General features: G+C 41.1%; 1 long non-coding RNA gene across 1 annotated transcript; it reads left to right on the forward strand.

Moving 5' to 3' along the window:
- Positions 1–4,276: 4,276 nt before the first annotated feature.
- LOC122864140 lies at positions 4,277–7,387 on the forward strand. Its single transcript, XR_006375150.1, has 3 exons — positions 4,277–4,693; positions 5,316–5,412; positions 6,433–7,387. It is a non-coding gene; the product is annotated as an uncharacterized LOC122864140 (long non-coding RNA).
- Positions 7,388–11,255: the final 3,868 nt, after the last annotated feature.

Genomic DNA, 11,255 nt, shown 5'->3' on the forward strand with positions numbered 1-11,255 from the left:
GAGTGAATAGACTTAAGACCCACCATTACCGTCTCCTAAAAGGGGCGAGGCCGTGACGAAACCCACGTGACACAGGTACAGGAAATGGCTCACAAGTGAACCATCTCTGTTCGAAACCGTCTCTGGTATTAGTTTGAGTAAAACAAATTAATGCAATCAGGATTTTTTTCTTAATTTTAAATGTTATTGCACCAATTTAATGTACTAATGTAATGCCTACAACAAAGTAACTATGACAAATATTGCATGGATAATTGTGTTGAAAAATAAAAATGTGGAACATTATGCACAAAACATGACATGACCAGACTTTCAACATTTCCATAAATGTATGTAAATTGAATTTTAGACACATCATCTTCATTTGGATATAAATTTGCAATGCTGCATGTTGCCAATCTGATCCTCTCAGACGATATTATTTTCCTACGTGGAGAAGCAGTTCTCTCCATTTGGTGAGTCGCCTTGGTCATTCACCACTGTGATTAGCACAAGTGTTTAAAAGGTATGAAATGAGTAATATAAGTAGCGGAGAGGATTATGATTAATTATAATGCTCATATATTCCACATTATGCTTATGCTGGTCTTTGCGATTGCACCATTACAATAGAGCTGTCCTTGTCTCTCTTAGAGGACCGTTTCATAGGCTTAACAGAAGTGGACAAGACAACAAATTGCTGTGTGTGTGTCTCCATATATCAAATGCATTTAAAGCTTTTTCTGTGCACTCATTTATCAATGCATGTGTGTGTGAATTGCACAAAAATCTACACTTCATTGTGTGATCATACTGTATATTGTCGTGTCTGTGTGGATGCACTGTGTGTGCTGCTGCAGTGCTGTGATCGTCCTGACCTAGAAAAGCACTGAGACAGGCTGAGACTCTCTGCACAGTGACAGAAGGAGGGGGAATCCAAGCGCCGGCGCTCAGCTTCACTGAGCCAGGCGGCAGTTTCACTCTGTCAGTAGCACCCCCCCCAAACCAAAGTGGTGCTGTGGAACAGCGCTGCTCCAGGATGAGGACAGGCACCAATCAAAAGTTCACCGTACCCCTCTGAGAAACAATTTTTGAATAATTTGAAGACTGTTCGCATCGCACTTGTCTGCTGCATCAAAGATGCTAGCTGTTCCTCAGCAACAAATCAAGCTTGATCATGCTTGCCTTTCAGCTCACTCGGATTCAAGATGCAATAATATTATATGCTTTGAAAAGCAATATCTTTCAAACACTGTTTATAAATCTTAATGTAAATCATCGTTCCATAACATCTGGTTTAAACAGTGGTGTTGTGCCATATTTCACTGACAGATTATTTCATATGCTGCTGAAGTGGACAAAGGTACCAGCAGACAATGCTTAACACTTTCACAACCCTTTACCAGATAGCACTTGGTATTTTCAGAATCATAATTGAAATGTCCCTTGCTGAAAAATACAGTAAAGAGATAAGGGAGGTGAGGCAACAAGGGAGCACATCTGCGATGTATCATGGCAACTGAGGCAGATGGAGGAGAGGAGTGTCATAGGAAGGCCATTCATAGCTGAACAATAGATTAGTCACACACCCACACAAAACACACACCAGCACACATTATCCTGCAACATCACTCAGGCAAGAAGCAAGCATTGTCTTTGCAATGAAAAGATCCTTTACGCCAAATGAAGAGTCAAATTAACTTTCTTTAATTACAGCCCAAGCTTCCCACTGTTCACAACAAAGACAAGTGGCTTGTCCCCTAAGCATCCCGCACCCACATTCTTCATTGACTGATAAGGACCCCTGGCTTAAATTCAGTAGGAGTAATGTGACACTGGATAGATGTTGTGTATGAAGGAGCATCCAATCAGACATTAAAATCGGAGCTAACAGCATCTTACAGTCTCATCCACTCGTGATAATGTCAAGTGCTTCATGTGTTCGGACCTTGTTTGGAGCTAGAGTGAATCTGGCAGAGATTGACATTGCTTTTTAAAATAACCTTAGAAAAAGTGGACAGACTTCAAAAGCAGTTCAAAACATGTCATTTGCTGTTTTGAGTTTATGTATGAGAGAGAGAGACCACCACTTGACAATATATTCTTCTAGCTGATGTCAGATATAAACCAGCCTAGCTTTAACTTCTTGGGTCCCTTCAGGGCATTTAAGACCTTTGTTCTTCTTAGATCAGACAGTCGGGCTAAACTGCTGCTCTGTCCAACCAATTAACATCTTCTCTTTCCACAAAGGGATGAAAGTTGGCGTTCTGGTTATGTTTGCTTTGCGGCAAGTGTGTTGATTTATTGCACCACCCTACTCACTTATGCACCCTTTAGCCAAGCCATGAGTGATAACCATAAGCAGGGAGAATAACCCAAACACAGCATAAGAAACTAAGATATAATAGCAATAATATTCTTCACACACAAACACACACACACACACACACACACACACACACACACAGTGTGCTGCGAAACAGTTTCCCCATAAAAAACCTTCACTTTTCACTTTTTAATTAAGTTGGCTGTTTAACATATTTATGTATTGTGAGAGAGGTGATGACACTAATTAAATCAATGGTCATTGTCTGCCTTTGACGTTATTGACATTTTTGTGTGTATTTGAATGCATTCAAACAAATTGCGTGTCATTTCAAATTTGTTCGAACTTGATTTTTGAAAAAAGTGACAGCCCTAGTCTGAATCAGGCATATTATGTAAATACACACTAAATATCCTTACGACATTAATTACTTGCCGTCAACTTCTACACAGTATTTTAAATTGTGTGCCAGCAGGTCGGATTTCTGACGAAAACAAAGATTACTTTAGTTCATGAAGGGAGTTTGCTTTATGGCACAAAGCAGGAAGAGAGCCGTGTTCTTCCAACACAAAAAGAGCTAAAGCTTGCAGAAAATCTGTCAGTATCAGATGATGGAATGAATGAAAGACTAACCTAAAAATTTGTCTACATCTAACATGATTGCCAGCCTTTTTTTTGGCTGGGTAAAGTGACTTCCTGGTGTCTCCACTGGCAGCCTCTGTGTTTTAAACTATTCCTTTAAGAATCATTAGCAATAGTGCTATTAATGCATTCAGTCAACCAAAATATGTGGAACAGATTAATTATGTCAATACAGAGTGGCTATTTAGTGTCTGACCTTCAGGCTCTGACCTCATCACTTCCCACGAGCATACACCAAGCTCAACACAGCACAGACTGGGGAGTGACAATAATAACCCCCCAAAAGCACCGTTTAAACAGAGCCCAACACTAGCTATTATTTGGTATCTGCAATGTGTGAGCACAGTATCAAACGCCATGTGGCCGTTCTATAATAATGCACCTTGAACCATTGTGAGGAATATACTATCTAGTAAATTAAGATGAATAAATCCAACATCCAGAAGTCCACCTGATATGGTAGCAGCAGACTAAGGCGTAAGGCACACCAGTTATGCAGCATAGAATAATTTACTTAAGCATATTAAACACAACATTTTATGGCTTGGAGGAAGCAGACAGTCTCTTCATATGGAACGTTGTGTTGCACTGATAAGCATCAGTACATGGATATAAGCTTTTAAAGGCTGCTAGCTGAGTGTAGCAGCCGAGTAAACCATAGAAGAGGAGCTCAGCACTTTAGATTTAATTATGATATGAAAAATAGTAAAGCAAGCCGACATATAAGCCCATTGTTTTCAGTTAAAATATTTCTCTAATGCTTAACATTAGCTGAATATAGTTCAATATGAAGTATGTGAAGAAACTGTTAATGTCACTACTTATCCTAAGTACCACAAAATCATATACACTTGCTAAGTTTCCTGGGAAGCTAATATTACAGGGAAATGTGAATGAGCTGTGCACAAGATAAAAGGGATGTTGTTACAACCCTAAAGCCAGAGTTTGCATTAAGCTAATAGGTCACCCCTAAAACAACCACAAAAACCTAACGTGACTTGGAAATATGTGCTCATTAATACTCAAACATGAATATTCATATTGCACTTCGACATAAATTAACAACATGAAAGCACAATGCATGTGCCAAACAACAACCAAAGCAAAATAAGTTCAGCCACAGCAAGAATTCACTCAGGCAGAGAGCAGCCGGCAACATGACAGCAAAAGTTAGCAGCTGCAGACACCATGACATGGCCGAGGAAAAGACCTGGCAGAGCAAACAAACAGCCGGCAGCTTCAGCAACCTCATATTACCAAACACACAAACACCAACTGAACGGCCAAGACATTAACACAGAAGTTACAGCAGCAAACACTTACCTTGGTGAAGTGAAGCTGTGTTCCACAGTAGGTTAGCAGAAAGATATCCCTTTAAAAAGAGCCACTGGGGAGCCAAGCTGAAGAAAGCTAAGCAGGACAGGAAAACTCCACTTCCAGGTTAAAGTGCTGGGTTAAGGCCGACAGCTAATATGAGAAACGGCCAGCAGCAGTGGGGAAACAGGGTTGTTTCTCCACAAAGCCCTTTAGGAGCAACTGAATTGCACTGTTAGCAGGCTAGCTTGCTTGTGAAATGCTATATGAGAACCAACAGGAGTAGAGGTAGCAGCAAGTTAAAGCAAAGTTAGCTAATTAGCAGATACTAGAGAAAAGATAGAGGGGAGCTTTTACACCTTAAATAGACCGCCTTAATAGAGAGGGTGCATTCCTGTACTGATACATGTTGCAGGCAGTGGAGTATGTCATGTGAGTGTAGCAGCACTTATCTCCGTATAGCTCGCAGGTTTTGGTGTTTAAATTGCTAAGTTATTATGGTCAGTTTTTGTTGAAGCTGTTTCAGAGAGTGTTGATTCAACTGTACTGTCATTTTGGAGGCTGTAGTTTGTGGTGCTGTTGAACTTTATTGCATTATACAGAAAGGTATCTCTGTTATTTAGCATTCCCTTATTGATATTAATGGGGTGGACAAAATAATAGAAACGCCTGTCAGTATAAAACAATAGTCCAGTCAAAGTGTCCTTGGGCAAGATTCTGAACCCCAAATTGTGTGTTTGTATGGGTGAGCTTAGTATCATTGTGAGCTTTTTGGATAGGAAGCGCTGTATCACTCCTGATGAGCAGTTGGCACCTTGCATGGCAGCCTCTGCCATCAGTGTATAAATGTGTGTGTGAATGGGTGAATGTGACAAGTGTTGTCAAGCGCTTTAAGTGGTTGGTTAGCACAAAAGCGCTGTATAAATATGAGTCAATTTACCATCCATCTATTTACCATGGGTGTGTAGGGTCTTAAAGTAGAATTTTGAATGCAGGACATATTTGCCATAGTTTTGTTTTCTTCACAGTGTTGTTTATGTTTTCTTATGTAAAGAACATCGGGAAACATCACACAGCCACTGCAGCCTCCTCCTCCTCAGCCCAGGACAATTTATGGCCAGCCAACCCTGGGCAACAGGGGGCACTCAGAGGTAAAGTGCCAGCACTGGCTAACAGCTGCACACATATTTATCCAGCAGATGCAATTTATGGATAGGGACAGTAGATGTGACCCCATGGGATGTAGCCTCAGCTGGGGAAGACAGCAAGGGGAGGATGGGGTTTACCAGAGAAAGTAGTGGTCAGAGTACCACTGTGAGAGGGAAAGAGTAGAGGACAAATGTCTGGAATGTGAGAAATATGCACAGTCATGCTTTCTGTATCTTTTTTGTCTTTGTCTCACCCACACAGGCAGACACACTCCTACACTCACAGTACAGTACAATCTCAATGCATTGGGGCCACTGAGGAAAAGGGTCTGCAGGGAATCAGAACTGGTTTAATGACAGCATAATGAAGATGGGTGAAATTCAGGGTGCGAGGAAAGAGTTAGAGAACATGAAAGTCAAAGCAGAAAAGAAAGTGCCAAATGTAATGAAAGTAGCAGTAGGGAAAATCTATATAGGACAGAGCGAGGGAGAGATGGAATGTTAGTCCTCTCTGCTGAAATAAGCCTCCAGCGGTGAGGGTAAGAGGCAGGGAGGCCAGATTCCTGACAGAGCTTTATCTCATCTTCAGCCTGGAATAAAACCCATTTTCCAGCGCCGAGACAATAAAGCACAAGGTTACCAAACCTCGCACCTGTGACACCCCTATTTAGAGAGGGGCCTCGGACCAACATAAAAATGCATAACACCATCACCGCAGGAGGTAGTATATGACACCAGGGCCGAGCCTGCTGTGTCTGTGTGCTTTATGATAATGTGACAGAAGTGTGTTAAACTTCAATGTGTAGTTGAGCAGATAAAGTCTATTGAGGCAAGAAAAGCGACCACACTTCAGCACTGTTATTCTTGCTGCTGCATTTTTTTTTTTGTTTAGCATTTACATACTAAGGGTTAATTTAATTGCATTGTTCATAACCTTGAAGAGCAGGAAAGAAGTAACGCGTGTGTGTGATGTGAGTGTGCATGCATGCATTTAAACAATTGAATGTGCTTACACACCCACAGCATGCCTGTTTGTCTGTTTCCCCGGGGATTTTTCTCCTCACACGTTGACGTGAATGTGACAAGTTGCCCCTCATCATCGCTAAGTGGATTGAGCTGTGTGATGGGCATATCAGGCGCCCTCAGGAAAGATGCCATGCGAATCATTTAATGTGATTCTCTTCTGTCGTAATGGGTGACAAGTGTTTCCTGTCTGTCCACCCACCACCCTCTCATCCATCCATCCGAGAGCACTGCCTCCCTAAGCTTCGCCCGAGGAGACGTGGAAGCAGAGATGATAAGATGGAGAGATCGACAGGAGAGAGCGAAAAGAAGGGAGGGATTGAGGAAAAAAGACAAAATGCCTCTGTGGATTGCTTCGAGCCAGGAGATGCCCACAAGTCCTCAAGTTTCTTGTCTCATTCGCACACAAAGAGAAGGCAGAAAAGTTAAATGTCTGGTGTGACAGAGAAATAGACTCTGGCTAAGGGAGATGCAGGCACAGAGTGGCTTAGGCTAACATCTGCCCGGAGCTAATGCCTGCTTGATTGAACTTTTTGTATATCTCATCTCTCTTTCTCTGTCTTGCACGCACACATACATATAAAAAACATTACCCAGAAGAGATGGGAATAAGAAGTAGCACACAACCATGTAGAAAACAAGCTGGCTCTATTTTCTCATAACTATGCTAATTATTTCAATTAATCCAATGCATGTTTGGCATCACACAGCAGTTGATGCAGTTCACAGCGCATTAACAGCAATGTCATGCTAACTGCAAGTCTGTAGCAAATTTCTGCTCAGACACTACCATTTGGCTCAGATATCAGCGCAGCTTAGTCTCCTGCGTGGCCTTACCTTTCTCATCAGAGGGAGACATGCAAAACTGGCCCAGGACCAGCCACCACCCATTTGAGGGAAAGGCTTCTCTGGCTCATTTAAATTAAATAGTGCTACCGAGCCAGGCTCTGGCATTCGCAGACTCTTTTAATTGCTTGAAACACTATAAAGCAGGAAAAGGAGCTATTTGTCTGGAAAGTACACTCATCTAATCTCTCTTGAACTATTTCGCTTGGGAAAACAGCTCTGGGAAAGTCGAGACTATTAACACCTTTTAGAACATATTGAGCTAGATCTTGGGCAAATTTCAAAAGTTGTTTTGGGATGATGTTGATCATTTGAGGATTTTGAGTTGGAACGTGGCACTGCTGTTAAAGACAGTGAGATCCTTCCCCAACATCTGAAGAAGGAGATTACAATGGGGGCATCCTTTAATTCAGGGACTACACATTTGGTTCCAGTCTGAATATCATTATACAGCTATTGTAAAGGCTATGTAGTAGCTCTTAAAACTAAATTATTTAAAGAAATGGACAATCACATTTGCACACATACATCTATACCCTATCTAAGTAGCTCCCATATGAGCCAAAAAAGCTACATGGCCAATGAAAATCTATGAATGGATTAGGCAAGGTATCAAAACCATCTCCAATACTTTATCATTTGACATGAAGGCAATGCTCCATCAAGTGGTGTTAGAAATACAGAGAAGTACAAATGAAACACATCAATCTTGTGCATTTTATGCAGGTGGAAAAATTGACCAGAGTTGCCCAGAAATGATGTTTAATGGGTGGATAGCTCAGCAATGGCAACTTGCACCTAAATATTAAATATTAGTACAGTCTATAAATATTAGTATACTTTCAGTCATTCAATGTAGTGCAAAAACATTTTGTGATGCTTTTGTTTGTACGTACATATCAGTATGAAAGTGAAAGTGTTTGTGCCACATTTCTTTGCATTCTACGATGAAGATAGAAAATGCTGCAGGCGCCACTGGTCTCTATAACGGCCATTAAAAATAGTCTGCTATTATTACAGGATCCATTCTCTCATTATTGCCAACAAAAACTGCACTTGAATGCATGATATACTTGTACTTCCATCATCTGCATTTTGAAGGAGGAGCTTACAAAGTGTACTTGAAAGCAGCACCACCACAAGGCAATTTGCAGTGTGAAAAATAGCTATACTCTGCTAGCATTATTTGACAATGATGAAATGTGAGCTCTACATTTTCCTTCAGGTGCTTCAGACAGTGCAGAAAACTGTAAAGGGGTGATGGAGGCTTAACTCCTTCCCCAGCATTAGGGACTAAGTCCAGCAACTTGGTGTGTTTCTTTGGTAGTGCACATGAGTGAGTCTTTGGGCGAGCATGTGCATTCTATATGTGTGTGTGTGTGTGTGTGTGTGTACAGAAGCCCTTTATCAGATGCTGGCAGAGTAGAGCACAGAGGGATCAATAGAGCTTTGGCCTGAAACAGGGAGACAGTACCTGGATCTCAGCCGGCCTCCACCGTTCCTCTCATTGATCTTCATTACCTCCACAGACTGGAGCTTGAGCAAGAAGGAGCTGGACGCAGTGGCCCATACACACAGGAACACATACTGTACACACTCCCATAAATGTACGCACACACACATGCACACACCTAAAATGAACTGAGGCAAGACACACAACCACTCATCTTTACATTCAAATTAAAAATAAAGACCGTATTGCATGAACAGCTCAGACAACATCAGGCATAAGCCAAAAACCTGATATGTATTCTAAATATGTATTCATATTATGTCTAGTTATAGAGTTTTTTAATTTAGTTTGAAAAAGACATTATTCAACCCCTGTTTCCCAAAGTTTTATGAAATAAGCATAATGTAATAAAATTCAAATAAGCGCAAATAAGCCCCAGTTGGGCACGTCCATCTGCGAAGAAAAAATAAAGTTAATTTAAACAAAATTTTGATTTTACATTTAAGTCAAATGTGAATGACAAGTCTTAGAGATACTCAGACTCATGGAAAGTCTACAGTTCTATGAAGACTGAGCAAACTAAATCTTCTGTTGAAGACCATGTGATACGAAAAGGTCCGGAACAACTGAGTAAATTGACCTTGAGATGAGTTTCTAGGTCAAGAATGAACAGTCAAGCTCAACTTTTGAATGACGGCCACTGCAGGGCAGCTTTTGAAGAGGTATTTCAGTGATTTAGTATTGCAGCTCAAAAAAGTTGGGGGACAAAAAGAGACATTTTTCAAAAGAATGCTCACAATCTAAGCAGTAAACTCCCTGGTGTGAGTGAAGCTCCAAAACAGTGGATCCTACAGTATGCTTTCCATAATGCAACTCCTCAGACCCTGCCTCGGTCACGTCACCCAGAGCCACAGCACAGAAGACATTATACACTTGTTCTGACAGGCTGACTAGTACTTCTGGTGACAAGTAAACTGAGCTCATATGTAAAATTGGTGGAGTTTTCCTTTAAAGAATGTCTCCAGCTCAAACAGCAGATGTTGAACCGAATGAGGATTCATAAGTTATGTTACATATTTGAACCTGTAGGTTTCATATTTATATCGAAACAATAATAAATACTAAAAAGGTAAGCTATTATGTTTAGCAACATGGAATCATTTAGCGGAACTAATTACATTAATGTAATCACACATTATTAAGCATGAACACGTTAGAGAAAATTAATCAAAACGTGACTCTGTTTATGGAGCATTATCTGTGTCCAAATAATGTATCTGTATTCATTTATTGTACACCCCAAGTGGGCACACTTTCTACATTATTATTTCTACAAACAACAAAATTGGATGTAAACACATTTTAGGCTTTATATTCAAGCTTTGCCTTTTAATTAAGCTGCTGAAGGTTTTGTCTATTTGAAGAGAGTAGTATTATTACTTTACTCAATTCAATTATTAAACCGAGATCGTGGGTTCGTGGGTTCGATTCCCGGACCGGACCAACATCACACAATCTCTCTGGGTGGAGTCTGCATGTCCTCCCCGTGTTACCGTGGGTTCTCTCCGGGTTCTCCGGCTTCCTCCCACCGTCCAAAGACATGCATGTGTAGGTTAATTGATAACTCTAAATTGCCCGTATTGAATGAATGAGTGAGTGAATGGTTGTCTGTCCTTGTCTGTGTCTGTGTTCGCCCTGCGACGAGTTGGCCACTGTCCAGGGTGTGCCCTGCCTAAGGCCCGAAGTCACTGGGATAGGCTCCAGTCACCCGCGACCCCCTAACGGGGACCAAGCGGTAGAAAATGGATGGATGGATGGAATTATTAAACCAAATGTCCTTGACAATGGCAATAACAAACAAGCGAGCAAAAGCTGTTTTAAGTCGGGGAAATGGCTTGAAATACCCATGTAATCATTTAAAAAATGTAACACTCACAATCCGAGACAATTTACAGTCAACAAAAGCAAACAAGTCCAAACAGCTGGTGAAGACGTCAGGTGTGGCACGTGGATTAGAGACTTTGTTAATGCATTGCTTGTGTGTCTCTTTTCACCTTGCCTCCAAGAAGACAGGAATTTAATGCAAGCAAGTGAAAGGAGGAATGAAAAAAGGAAGAGGAAAAGAAAGGGAAGAGCGAGTGAATGAAAGGTGGTTTATTGAATAACCAAAGCTCTTAGGTGCCATTCTCCCCTTGTGACTTAAGTTAATTCAATTCTCCCTCCTGTCCCATCAAGCCTTGTCTGGAAGTAGACGGCATCAAAGCAGAGCCGGAAAACACTAAATGATTGTAATTCAATTGTTGCTAGGCCATCATTGATTGTTTGCCCAGAAAGAAGTTGGAAGAGAGACAAGACACTTATTTTCTCCACCTCTCCCACCCTCTGTAATCACTTTTGGGATGAATGTGTGTGTGTACATGTGCATGTTTGCACCTATTAAGATGAAGAAGCTTCTGTGCACTGGGCTTTCATGTGTACTTGCAAGATATATGTACGCAAAGAACTAAAGAAGCACAAAGTAATT

Source organism: Siniperca chuatsi, linkage group LG17 (assembly GCF_020085105.1).
Source record: "Siniperca chuatsi isolate FFG_IHB_CAS linkage group LG17, ASM2008510v1, whole genome shotgun sequence".
Lineage (NCBI taxonomy): Eukaryota > Metazoa > Chordata > Actinopteri > Centrarchiformes > Sinipercidae > Siniperca > Siniperca chuatsi.